The 14,183-nt window shown below is 41.7% G+C and overlaps 1 protein-coding gene across 2 annotated transcripts in view; it reads right to left on the bottom strand.

The window, feature by feature from the left end:
• The window catches only part of AK5 (adenylate kinase 5), a 241,920-nt gene that overhangs the window by 111,626 nt on the left and 116,111 nt on the right, over window positions 1-14,183 (bottom strand). The gene's annotated exons all lie outside the window — the stretch shown is intronic.

The following is a 14,183-nucleotide window of genomic DNA, read 5'->3' on the forward strand; positions in this document are numbered from 1 at the left end:
GAAATAGCCCTCAAACCAAGTTTTAGTTACTATTCTAGATGCTACAGATACTATACAATAGATGCAGTCCGTAGACACTACAGACTTAGATGTAATAAAAATTACAGATATAAACATTAAACCATTCTTTAAAATTTACAAAAATTTAAATATTTAAAAATGTGGTTTTATTTATGAGTCCTCTATGTCCCGAGTTGGGCAGTGACTTTTTAAATACATGCATATCTCTTTAGTCTTTAAAAACTAAAGCTTTGCTGAATTATAATCAACATACTACAAGTATTTAAAGCGTACAAATTGCTAAGTTTTGACATCTATGTCTGTATACCTGTAAAAACACCGTAAAAATAAAAACAGCAAACATAACTATCACCCTCAAAAGTGTCCTTGTGTCCTTTGGAAGTGAATTCCTTCCTCTTGCCCCCCTACCTGGTAATCATTGATCCTACATTTCTCTAACTATAGATTATTTTGCATCCTCTAGAATTTCATGTAAAAGAATTTACACAGCATGCAATTTTTTTTGTCTGCATTCGTTCACTCAGTCCAGTTATTCTGAGATTCATCAATATCACATCCGTCATTTGTCCCTTTTCATTGCTGAATAGTATTTTACTATATGGATACACTGTTAATCTCATCCTGGGTATCTTTCAGCTCGGACATTATAGTTTTCATCTCTAGATGCTTGACTTGCATCTTTAAAAAATCTACGTCTCTAAGGTTTTGAATATCTAAAATACAATTATAACTTTTTAAAAATATTTTATTTATTTATTTGACAGAGGGAGATCACAAGTAGGCAGAGAGGCAGGCAGAGACAGGGGGAAGCAGACTCCCTGCTGAGCAGAGAGACCGATGCGGGGCTCCATTCCAGGACCCTGAGATCAGGACCTGAGCAGAAGGTAGGGGCTTAACCCACTGAGCCACCCAGGCGCCCCTACAATTATAACTTTTAACATCCGTGGCTAATTCTAACATCTGGTGTTTCTTTGCATGTTTGGTAGTTTTTATTGGATTCCACGCATCGTCGTTTTGACTGTGTTGGGTGTTAGATATTTTTGTATTCCTATAAATATTCTTGAGCTTTGTTCTGGAATGCAGTTTAGTTACTTAGAAACAACTTGATCTTTTCAGATTTTGGTTTTAAGACTTGTTGGGCTGACCAAAAAATTGCTGATACACAAATTCAGTAAAGTTGCAAGATACAACAGCAACGTGCAGAAGTCTGTTGCATTTGTATACGCCAATAATGAAGCCGCAGAAAGAGAATCAAGGAACTGATCCCATTTACATCGCATCAAGAGCCATGAGATACCTGGGAATAAACCTAACCAAAGAGGTAAAAGATCTGTACTCGGAAAACCGTAAAACACTGAGGAAAGCAATTAAAGACCCAAAGAAATGGAAAAACATTCCATGCTCGTGGATTGGAAGAACAAATATTGTTAAAATGTCCATATTACCTAAAGCAATCTACACATTTAATGCAATGCCTATCAAAATATCAGCATTTTCACAGCTAGAACAAGCCTAAAATTTGTATGGAATCACAAAAGACCCTGAATAGACAAAGCAAGCTTGAAAAAACGAAGCAATGCTGGAGGCATCACAATGCTGGCCTCCAAGCTGTATTACAAAGCTGTTCTGATCAAGACAGTATGGGAGTGGCACAAAAACAGACATGTAGATCAATGAAACAGAATAGGAAACCCAGAAGTGAACCCACGACTAGACGGGCAATTAATCTTCAGCAAAGTAGGAAAGGATATCTAATGGAACAAACACAGCCTCTTCAAAAATGGTGTTGGGAAACTGGATAGCGACATGCAAAAGAATGAAACTGGACCACTTTCTTATACCATATACAAAAATAAATTCAAAATGGGTAAAAGACATAAATGTGAAACAGGAAACCATCAAAATACTGGAGGACAACACAGGCAGTAACCTCTTTGACATCAACTGTAGCAACTTCTTACTAGATATGTCTCTGGAGGCAAAGAAAAAAAAAAGCCAAATTAAACTATTAGGACTTCATCCAAATAAAAAGCTTCTGCACAGCAAAGGAAGCAATCAACAAAACTAAAAGGCAACCTACAGAATGACAAGATATATTTGCAAATGACATATCCGATAAAGGATTAGTACCCAAAATGTATAAAGAACTTATCAAACTCAATACCCAAAAAACAAATAATCCAGTTAAGAAATGGGCAGAAGACATGAATAGACATTTTCCCAAAGACTATCCAAAGCCATCCAGATGGCTAACAGACACACTAAAATATGCTCATCATCACTCACCATCAGGGAAGTAGAAATCAAAACTACAATGAGATACTACGTCACACCAGTCAGGATGGCTAAAATCAATACCACAGGAAACAACAGGTATTGGTGAGGACGTGGAGAAAGGGGAACCCTCTTATACTGTTCCTGGGAATGCAAACTGGTACAGCCACTCTGGAGAATGGTATGGGCATTCCTCAAAAAGTTAAAAATAGAGCTACCCTATGACCCAGCAATTGCACTGCTAGGTATTCGCCTGAAGGATACAAATATACTGATTTGAAGGGGTACATGCACTCCAGTGTTTATGGCAGCATTATCAACAATAGCCAAATTAGAGAAAGGCCCAAATGTCCATCGACAGATGAATGGATAAGGAAGACGTGGTACTGGGGTTCCTGGGGGGCTCAGTCAGTTAAGAGTCTGCCTTCAGTTCAGGTCACCATCCCAGGGTCTTGGGATCAAGCCCTGCATTGGGCTTCCTGCTCAGTGGGGAGTCTGCCTCTACTCCTCTCCCTGTTTGTGCTCTCAAATAAATAAATAAAATCTTAGAAAAAAAGATGTGAGATATATATATATAATATATATAATATATTATATATAATACACACAGAAATATATGATATATATATGATATATATAAATATCTGATATATATCATATATATATATCATATATTTCTGTGTGTATGTATTATTCAGCCAAGAAAAGGATGAAATATTGCAATGTGCAACAATGTGGCTGAGGCCAGAGTGCATTATGCTACGTGAAATAAGTCAGTCAGAGGAAGACAAACACCATATGATTTCACACATCTGTGGAATTTAAGAAACACAAAACAAATGAACATTGAGGGGAAAAAAGGAAGGCAAACGAAGAAACAGACTCTTAACTATAGAGAACAAACTGAAGGTTACCAGAGTGGAGGTGGGTGGTGGGTGGTGGCTGAGGGAGGGATGAAACAGGTGATGGAGATTAAGGAGAGCGCTTGTGAAGAGCACCAGGTGATGTATATGTGTGATGGATCGCTAAATTCTGCACCCGAAACTAGTGCTGCATTGTATTTTAACTAACTGGCATTTAAACAAAAATTTGGGAAAAAAAAAAAAAAAAGATTTACTGAGCACGACCAGAACAGCATTTAGTGCACAGCCAATTATTCCCCTCTGTTCAGGTAAGATTCTCCCAAGTACTCTACCTAGTACCTTGTGAATTAAGAGGTTCTCCAGTCCACTTGGCAGAAAAAGGCACTATTCCAAGCCTGGTATAGCACCAGCTAATCCTTTTGGGTGGTTTTCTCTCAGTTTCAGTAGTTCACTCATAGGCATGCACTGTTTAACACCTGGCTGGATACAGGAAGGAAACCCTCGGCAGATCTCTGGAGTGCTCTCTCAGCGTTGCTCACATCTCTGGTACTCTGTCCTCTGACCTCCAGTCACCTTGGTCTCTTGGACTCACCGCTCTGCGCAGTTTCCACAAGGCTTCCTTCTTCCTGCTCTGTCCCTGGGAAACTCGCCAGCAGTAAGTGCAATCCTCAGGCACACTGCATTTCTTTTCTTTCTCTCAAGGAATCACTTCAGTGACTGATAAAAGGTATCTTCAAAAAATTTTTTTAAAATATTTTTTTCTTTTTCTTTTGTCTGTTTCACATGGGAGGGAAAACCCAGTCTCTCTTATTCCACCTTGGTCAGAAGTCTCAATTCTTAAGCTTTTCATCTTAATTATTGTCTTGAAGATGTTTACAAAGATTTAAGTGATTTACTCCTTTATATTTTTTTACTGAAGCATGTCATCATTCTTAGCAAGGGAAATTTTGGAAGCCTAAATTAGAAAGTAATTTCCTTATCTCCTCTTACAGTTAAAACACGTCTGAATGGTGTTTCAAAGTGCTCTCACCATGTCAAACTAGCCCATGAGAAAGGTGACACAGATGGTTTTCCTTCTAGATATTTCTGAGGAAATATCTAGTTAGAGATATTATGACTTTCTTAAGTCAAACAGCTAGTAAGCACAGCTAGGACTTGATTTCAGGATGACTGACACTTTCCATCCTACAGATACCATCACAGTAGGACAAATATAGCCTTCTGCTCAAATGAGTGTTAACACGTCCTTTTTATCTAAAAGCAAGATAAGAGAAGCAGCTGGTGGTTAGGGCAGATAGAAGGAGACAATGAAGACACATTGAGTGCCATCTTGATGCACTGTTCCTTATATGCATGCATGTTATTTCTTTCAAAATATTTATTAGCTATCATCAGTAAGGAGTAATGTATTAAAGAGGGATTTTGTTTTTATTTTTTTCTTGGACTTTTGAGCTATGAGTGGCAGCACTGTTATTTTATAAATAAAAGGGCATAAGTTTATGTGTTTTAGCTTGGGATCTCTAGAAAACAGAACGTAAGGCAAAACATAGGTTAACACTTTACTGGAGGGTGTGTGTGTGTGTGTATGTGTGTGTGTGTGTGTAATCCCAGGGCAGTAAGTGTGAGGAAAAAAGAGAAGGCAAAGGAAAAAGGAAAGCAAATGTAAGGTAGTACATTCCTGGACTAGCCATAGCTTCACAAGGAAGTAGAGCTGGTGCTTGGTCTCTAGAAAGGCTAAATGGACCCTCTACATCTCAGAAGAGTCTGACAGGAGCGGGGGACAGGAGATGTACTTATATGTTGTTTCCTTTTAGTTTCCTGTCTTTCTTTTTATTTTTTGAGAGAGAGCGAGAGAGCATGTGTTGGGGGAGAGAGGGTGCTGGAGGGGGAGGGAGAGGGGCGGGTCAGAGGGAGGGGAAGAAGTGGGGGAGGGGAAAATGTGTGTGGGTGGGGGTAGAAGCAGACTCCCTGCTGAGCAGGACCCTGGGATCATGATCTGAGCTGAAGGCAGTCCCTTAACTGACTGAGCCACCCAGGTGCTCCTGGTTTCCTGCCTTTCACAGGTCCAAGTTTTGCCTCTGAGGAGTTAAGCACCCTCTAATTCTTGGTTGTGCTGGCTAGCCACTGGGGCAGGCACTGCGAAGCCTTCCTGGCCCCCCACTCCTCTGCACCCCCATGGGGAGCCATACAACATCTGAATCTAAAGTGTTAGGCCAGAGCCTCTGTAGGTCTGGTCTGGTTGGGTCTGGGTGCCATCTCTAGAGACCGCCACCATGGTGGGGATGATGAAGCCCCACCTTCTATGCTGAAGAGGAGGCTGGGCTGTCAGCAATGCTGGCCGTACAGTGGTGGGCAGGGCTCTCCGTTCAATAAGCTCCTGAGGCCTGGCACACAAGCGAGTCAGGGGAGGCTTTGGACTGGGCTCAGACAGCTTAAAACTCCTCTGGAGCTTGGTTTGAATTTCTGCTTTCCCTTGTAGCAGCTGTCTGGCTTTGAGCAACTTATTTCTCCTGTTCTTAACACCCACACAGCGGGTTTGCTGCAAAGCCTAAGGAGATGGTGTGTATTTAACACACAGCACAGAGCCTAGCGTAAAGTGCAGTGCTTCTTTTTTCTCTCTCTGTGATGACCTGGGTTTGAAGGAGTGTATCTTACAGATCTTTGATTGCTTCTGTACTTTAGACACACACACACACACACACACACACACTTTTTTTTTTTTTTTAAGCTTGGGGATTATGGAATAATGAATACAAGAGACTTTGAGAATTTCCAGGAGATATTCTATCTTCTGACTGATTTGAACAAAGCTATGTTTAGTTCTAGCACAGACGAAAGTACCTGATTGTCCAAGCCAAAAGGCAAACTGCAATAGGTGAAACACCATTCAGAGAAACATTCAACAGGTGTTAGCTGAGTAACTACTACATGCTGGGTAGATTTCAAGTCCTAAGCGTTTAGATGATGAACGTGACCTATTAGAAGGGAAAATGACACCCACATAACCCAACTTAGCCCTGGATTGAGCAAATGCTGCTGAGGCCCTTTTACTTCTGCATCAGGATCACTGCAGAGAACCCGGACAATATCCCACTTGTACAACTCCAGGATAGCCTGGGGCTCGTCTCTCCATGCTCTTAGCAGATAATGTGGCACACAGACCTTGGAGAGCACTGTGATTAGGTAATAACAGAACAATTGCCACTTTAGTGGCTAAGAGTTTTACAAAATGGTAACATTCAGTGTTGGAGAGGTTGTGTGTATGGTAAGAGGAGAACTGACTCTTTAATCATCATTTTATTTTCTTGCTTTTGCATAGGTCATATACACCAATGGTTCTCAACCGGAAGAAATTCTGTCCCCGTCTTCTCCCCCACCCCAACATTAGGCAACGTTGGGAGACATTTTTGGTTGTCGCAACAAGCAGGGGAGACATTGCTGGCCAGAAAGACTGAGGAATAAATCCTACAATGCACAGTTCAGCCCCCTCACACCAGAGAACTATCCAGTCAGCTTCACCGAGACAGCCTCAGCTTTCGGGTTTGCAAACTCGAAACTCATGTCGTGTTTTGAAACTCAGGTTGTGATGATTTCTTTTTCTTTTTCTCTCTTTCTCTTTCTTTCTTCTTTCTTTCTTTCTTTCTCTCTCTCTCTCTCTCTCTCTTTCTTTCTTTCTTTCTCTTTTTTCCTTTTTAAGGAAAAAGGTTTTGAACTGCTAGTACCTGGGCTGTTAATTTCAAAATGCAACGCGAAGCAGAAATGGTGATGCTGTAGGGGCACGGTGGCCAGAGGGAGATGGAAGCTCTAGGAATGAAAGTTCATTTACATCTCACAGGTCAGAGACAAGCCTCCTGGGACAGACGGTGATTAGATGGGCAACTTGATCTGTTCGGTGACTGTTATCTGTCTGGCAATCTTTTTTTTTTTTTTTTTTAAGATTTTATTTATTTATTTGAGAGAGAGGGAGCTTGTGTGCACATGGGGGAAGGGGCAGAAGGAGAGGGGGAAGCAGGCTCCCCACTGAGTAGAGAGCCCCACCATAGTGCTCAATCCCAGGACCCAGAGATCATGAGATCACTACCTGAGCCCAAGGCCCATGCTTCACCAACTGAGCCACCCAGGTGCCCCTCTGTCTGGCAATCTTAACAAAACTCTTTTCTTATTCTGAGGGAAAAGGCTCACTGAGGACATGGTCTGCATAATCTGTTTCAGGTCATTTAATGTTAGAGGCCTGGGGAGGCCAACTGGGGGAGGTCAACTGGCAGCTTCAAAATGAAATGCTTATCAAACTGACCAGTTCACTCCCAACGCATGTTTCCATTTGAATAACAAATGTTGGAACATCTTTCAAAACCATACAAAATATACCTGTGTTAGGAAAGGAGATTATAGTAGGGGGAGGGGAGGCAGCGCCCCACGAGGATTTTAATGGCAGACGGGAGGCTTTGGTTTTGTTTCCTTTGGGCTCTGCTTTTCAGGCTGCAGCAGCCTGTCCAAATCTTCTCCATGGAGACAAGGCTTTCTGCATTCCTTGCTCTGCTAGGTAGGAATGTTAGGTTTACAAAATGTCTCTAAAGGGACTCGAAGGGAGAATACCATTTCAATTTCTCTTTCCAGATTGCACCTTTCATGAAGTGTAGGTCTAACTCCCACTGTTTCCCTGGTTAAGTTTGGGGAGGAAGTCAATGGGTCCTGCTATTCATATTGTCTGGGTTATGTATACCCCGTAAGTGTCATTCTTGGAGTATCGGGCTGGCGTCTTGAATTATTTACCCCTCCTTGGTTTCATGCAAGGGACTTCAATTAAGCACATTCTCCACCAATGGCTTTTGTCATCTGCTGCTGGAGATCCCTCAACATGCAGATACCTGGCCCTTCAGATGTTCTTTTTTAGATGTGTAGAGACTTCTCTCTGTCTGATTGATGGGCTGGCATCCTCTTCACAGTGACTTTGTTTTTCTCCAACAAAAATTGGCTATTGCATTAAAATAGTAATAATTTAAAGACCTGTGGCAATTGGAGCGAAATTTGTAGTTATCAGTGATGGAGTAATGACAGTTTATATTACTCTGCAGAACTGTGTTGCTAAAGCTTCATAATTAATCACAAAATCTGAAAGGAAAGCACTTACATGGATTTGGTGGGGGTGGGATGGGTGGGTAGGGACAAGATTCTGTCTGAGAAAGCCAAATCAATCCCATTTTGATGAGCAGAATCCCTGTGGTATGGCTCTGCTCAACCGGGATGTGTAGGACATATTTCTTAACAGAATGAAATAAGGGGGAAACGTGAGAAGATAGATCTAAAAACAGACATGATTGGTATGCAAAGTGATGAGTACAGAACACTGGAAAGCTGTGGATATCTGAGGAAAAGACTCTTCTCAGCTTTTTGTATAGAATCCTTATATCACTGGATATTCAGATCATAGACAGCATCTGGAAAGTTTTGCCGGGAGTAAGTTAACAAAATAAAGAGGTTCCAGAGAAAACTGTTGCAATATCTAAGATGTGTTTTAAGACAAATTTCTTCCTGACCTTGAAAGCTTAAGGTAATAATGACTGACTGATCCTGCTGTAGAGACTTGGAAAAGGAGGCTAAGAATTTTGATTATTCTTTTTTTTTTTTTTTTTAAAGATTTTATTTATCCATTTGACAGAGAGAAATCACAAGTAGACAGAGAGGCAGGCAGAGAGAGAGAGAGGGAAGCAGGCTCCCTCTGAGCAGAGAGCCTGATGCGGGACTCGATCCCAGGACCCTGAGATCATGACCTGAGCCAAAGGCAGCGGCTTAACCCACTGAGCCACCCAGGCGCCCCGAATTTTGATTATTCTTATTACACTGGCTGAGCGATCATTTTTTTAGAGTCTGCATCAATGCTCAACAACCAATCAACAAAGTACTAGGCACAGTTTCAATTTTTTGAGCATCTACTATATGCCACTCACCGTTGGAACTTTTTTATACGTGTTTATCATTCAGTCCCTATAATATTATTATAAAAGGAATATCATTTTAAAATATAAATTCAATTAATTTTACACATAGTATATTATTAGTTTTCAGAGGGAGAGATCAGTGATTCATCGGTCTCATATAATACCCAGTGTTCATTATGTCATGTGCCCTCCTTAATGTCCACCACCTAATTACCTAAAAGGGGTATCATTATCTCCAGAATCAAGAACTGGGTCCCAGAGAGATTAAATATAACTTGTCCAAGGTCATGCAGGCCATAGAGCCAGGATCTGAATCCGCATCTGTCTACACCAAACTGTGAGTGCCACCACACAGCAAGGCTGTGAGGATCAGCTCCCAGCTCCACAGGCAGACTTAATCCTAGCTGGGCACTTGCAGAAGAAATCAAGGCTTTTAGGAAGACTCCTAGGACAGACCTCTAAGAATCTGCAGAAGTCAAGCCAAGCCAGGTCCAGAAGTAATATACTCCAACATTCTTGATCCTATTCCCTATTTTTAGACCATACTTGGTGCTTTCATTTGTCTGAATGATGGGTGTACCCCACCAGGTGGCTGGAGCTGTTGGCAGAAGGACCTCCCTCTCTGTAGACTGGCCAGGAGCACTGAAGGAGCAAGGAGAGACAAAGCTGATCACAAGAGGCAGATGACAGTCTAGCTCCTAAAAGAGCTCTCCCCGGGGGCCTTTAGCTCCAAGCTACCAATTTCACAGGGAAACTAGCTGTTGCTCCACAGCCCTCCTTGTCTACTCTTGACTCCAGCTATGACCTCCCTAGAAGCCTTCTAAAATGTCTTTCTGCAAATAGCCCTGCCCTAAGTTACCTAGTGTGGATTCCGTGTCTCTCTTCATCCCAACTCAGTCTTCCCTCCTTCTAAGATCCTTTTTGGGACTGGAGAGCAGATTTCTGCTATGGGTCTGTGTCTGGTCTGGTGTGTCGGAGAGGCGGCTTCTGCTTCTGCTCCAGGGACCCATCGACCCTTGCCTAGGGACTGGCCTAGTTCAGCCAATTCCCTCCGTGGCCCAGCCACGGCTTCAGCTCTGCCTCTGACGAAGAGGCAGCTTTCCAGACGGCTTTCCTAAAGCTCCTTGCTCTGGCTGTCTTATCAGGGGTGGTGGACAAGTCCACATCCCCCATAATAAGACAGGAGAGGCCAGGCCTTTGGTCATGCAGAAGGTTGCCAATCAGAGAGGAGGATCCTTGGATCAAGGATCCAAGTCAGTGGTGGGAACTGGGTCTGGAACAATTTTTGAGCTGAAGGGCATGGGGGTGTAGTCACTAGTTATTAAATTTTGCAGGCTCAGATAGAACCCAGAGAAGATGGACCAATGCCAAATCATGAATGGATAACAAATGGCAAGGTCCTGCTCATTGATCTGTGGGCACTGTGATGGGACACTTTAAAAATTAGGTTGCTGCATGTGACATCTAAAAAAAAAAGACAAACTTACAGGAACAGAGAAGGAGAATGGTGGCTGCCAGGGAAATGGGGAGATATCAGACAAAAGGCACAAACTTCCAGTTAGTAGGTGAATACCTTCTGGGGATCTAATATTCAGCCCGGTGACCACAGTTAACAATACTGTATTATATATGTGAAAGTTGCTAAGAGAGTAGATCTTAAAGGTACTCGTCACACACACATTCATGCGTTGTCATTATGGGTGTGTTAACTAACCTTATTGTGGGAATCAAGTCACAACACATACATGTATCAAATCATCACATTAGACACCTGAAACTTACACAATGTTATATGTCAAGGATAGCTCAAGCTAGAAGAAAAGTAAAATACAATTAAGTTGCTGCAGAAAGCACAGAAAAGGTATACACACTTCATGGAACTAGAAGAAACAAACCCCTATTTAGTACACGCCAATATAAGTTAATACTTTATTAAGATGATACTATTAAACATTGTCTTTCCCTCAAAACTTAAGGAATAGATCAGTAGCCCGGGAAATAGGTTGTTAGAATGGATTTTTGTCAAATAAGCAAAGTTTTAGGACGTGTCTTGGAATGAACACAGATCCTGTCCATGGGATGTAACCTGCACATGTGATGTAATTCAATTCCATCAAGACTCACTGTGCCAGGAATGTGCTGGTCACTGAAGATGCGTGGAGGGGAGAATAGGTCATGTTAGCCTTTCTGTAATTATTAAGGCACCAATAAGGGCTAAAATACATTGAGAAATGCTTGATTAAAAAAAGATGAAAAGAATACAGTGGAAAACAGACAAGACACACTCATCGTAGACAAGACTCACAGCACAGCTGCTAGTTTTTCTCTGCTGCACCTTGCAAGGCTCTGAGCCCAGCAGTTAGACAGCGAACACTTGTCAAACTGAATTACCCAGAAAATCCAATAAGTTAAAATACCCATTTCCCCTTTCTATTTGCTCTTCTATCTCTCTTCCTCGAGGCGTTCCAGCAGTCTGAGGTTTTATCAAACTACAAGTTGGTGAGATAGAGATTTAAACCTCTGCCAAGAAAGCTTCCGAACTAAAGAAGGTGGTTAGGAGTTCTCAGAAGTCAAATTTCAGCTGTGTGTGACAGTTGGTACCTTTTCTAATTACAGGCTCCATTCTCTGTAGCGCTCAAGTGTCTCCTGCAGCCGAGCCCTAAAGTGGTACCCTGGGAACCCGAAAACACCGCTGTGCTGCCTGAGCACCAGATGTGCAACTGGGGCTAATTTAGGCCCAGCGAAGATCAGACTCATTCTGGTTCCTTATATTTGCTTATTTTTCTCTATTTCCTTTGTTCTTAGTTGAGATGCTTCATTCTTTTATTTATTTATTTTTTTCAAATTTTCTCTCCAGTGGTGTTGACTTTAACTTCCATGGCCAAATAATATCAGTTCGTAATTGTGAGGGTGACTCAGGCAGAGGCCAAGTGGGATGGAAGAGGTCAGCTTAGACAATGAAAAGCGGAGGGAAATGTATCTTGCAATACGAGGACAGGACATTATGATGAAACATATCGCCTACAAGTGGGAAAGAAGTTAAAATCTTAAATCAAATTCCTTTGTAGTTCATACACACATGCTGTGTTACCAGTACTGAGAGGCTGTCTTTCTCTTTAAGGATTTCTTTGGGACTGCACTTAACATTTATGGACACACGTTTTACGGGAAGAGTCAACAGTCACTGTGGATCATAAAATAGCTCTTAGAAGGATCATGTTAATGTTTCCCCTTGTTGGAGATGTGAACATGAGGTTGGTGTGATTTGGGGGAAATAATTAAAGTTTCTGCCCTCATGGAGATCAAGGTCTATGTTGAGAATATGATAAGGAAATAATCAATGACAGTTCTGTGTGGGAGGGGCTGTGAGGGGGCGACCGTGGGGTGCCCTGGGAAATGGAGCTGGGCGAGTGGGCAGTGTGGGAGTTGAGGAGCCTGAGCCAGGAGTCAAGTGAACAAGTGAGACGAGGCAAAAGGAAGACGGGAAGGGAAGGATATGCCAAGGAGAGGCGAGAGCAGTGGAAAGGGATGAAAGGCATGGTTTCTTTGAAGACCAGGGTGACACCTGCTTTAAGGACTTGGGATATGCCTTCTGAGAAGGGTTGGGTGATGTACCTTCTTGTTCCCTGAAATTATTTGGAGGTCCTCTTGGGGTTTTTGGATCTGGTAGCTGTTTCCTCTACCAGAAATCCCTGGACATGTGCATGCAGAAGGTGTGTGCTGGACTGTGTGCATAGGGACGTGACAGCTGAGCTTTTGAGCATGACAGTACTTAGCATTTATTGAGCACCTACTCTATGCTCAATAGAGTAGGTGCAATGGGCAAAGCACTTTGCAAACATCCCAATTAACCTCCAGAACAACCTTAGAGATCACTCTCCCCAGGAACTAGTTTGCTGGCGAAGGTAAGTACTTACTTAAGGTCATACAAATGGTGAAGATGAGAGCTTAGGTATGAGCTCAGGTCTGTCTTACTACAATGACTGTGCTCTTAATAAGTAAGCTATTTTGGCTCTGAGAAGCACAAACCCTGTGTTTTTGGTTATCCCACACGTATTTCTTTTTTCCTCTCTGTTTTCAGCTTTAAGGTCATTTCCATATGCAGAGCCATTTAAACAACCATTCTCATTTTTTCTTTTACTCACTAACCCCAAATCTAGTACTTTGTGATAATACTATGTGTACCAAGTTCCCAAAAAACCAAACTGGTCTTTGTTTCGGAATAATTAACTTATTAGCAAGATGGCTGTGACAGTCTTGATAGTAAAAAGTAATTAAAGAGTGGAAACAAATGGAGGATTGTTAAACAACTTGATAGCCGTTGGGCGCTTTGGATAATTAAGCAGTTTTGCTCCAAGTTTTCAGAAAAAAATAAATGAGGCAAGAGAGAAAAAGAAAATTATGAGAATGGAAATCAGATTTGTAATAAGATTTATATTAGGTCCATGGACAGAAGAGAGAAATTAATATGCCAATGGATAAAACATCCCTATAAAGGCTTCTGATGCTAAGACCTTATGTGCATTTATCTGACTTAACTGAAAGTACAGTTACTCTTGTTTCTTTGCTAAAATGATTAACCTCTGACTGGAAGCTATCTTAGAGAAAGAGGTTACATGTCATCCATATCAATATCTAGATTTTAATTTTGAAGTGGATTCATCTAGAAAAAGAGTTCTACCGGCCACATAGCACTCAACCAACTGTGCACTCAACACATTCGATTCGATTCCATGAGTAGCATGACATTGACAGATCCTTCAGGCAGTAGTTGATGTGGAATCTACGGGGAGGAAGATGAGCGAGTCAAGGGTACAGCTACAGAATATGGCTGTATCTCATCCCATGCTAGCTCTACCTTCTCCCCCATTTTTCTTTTTTTTTGTTGTTGTTTGTTTTTTTGTCTGAGACCCGAGAGGAAACCCTTCTTAGTCTCCCAAAGACACTAGCTATGAGAAATTCTGTTCTATAAAGGTTGACTTCATTCAAAGACAAAGTGAGCACAGCATCTGAAAAGCTGATCAGTTTCCATGTTGCCTCAAGCTGGAGTCTACGTCTCTTTTTATTTTTATCTCTACCATCATAG

Source organism: Mustela erminea, chromosome 10 (assembly GCF_009829155.1).
Source record: "Mustela erminea isolate mMusErm1 chromosome 10, mMusErm1.Pri, whole genome shotgun sequence".
In the NCBI taxonomy this organism is placed as follows: Eukaryota; Metazoa; Chordata; class Mammalia; order Carnivora; family Mustelidae; genus Mustela; species Mustela erminea.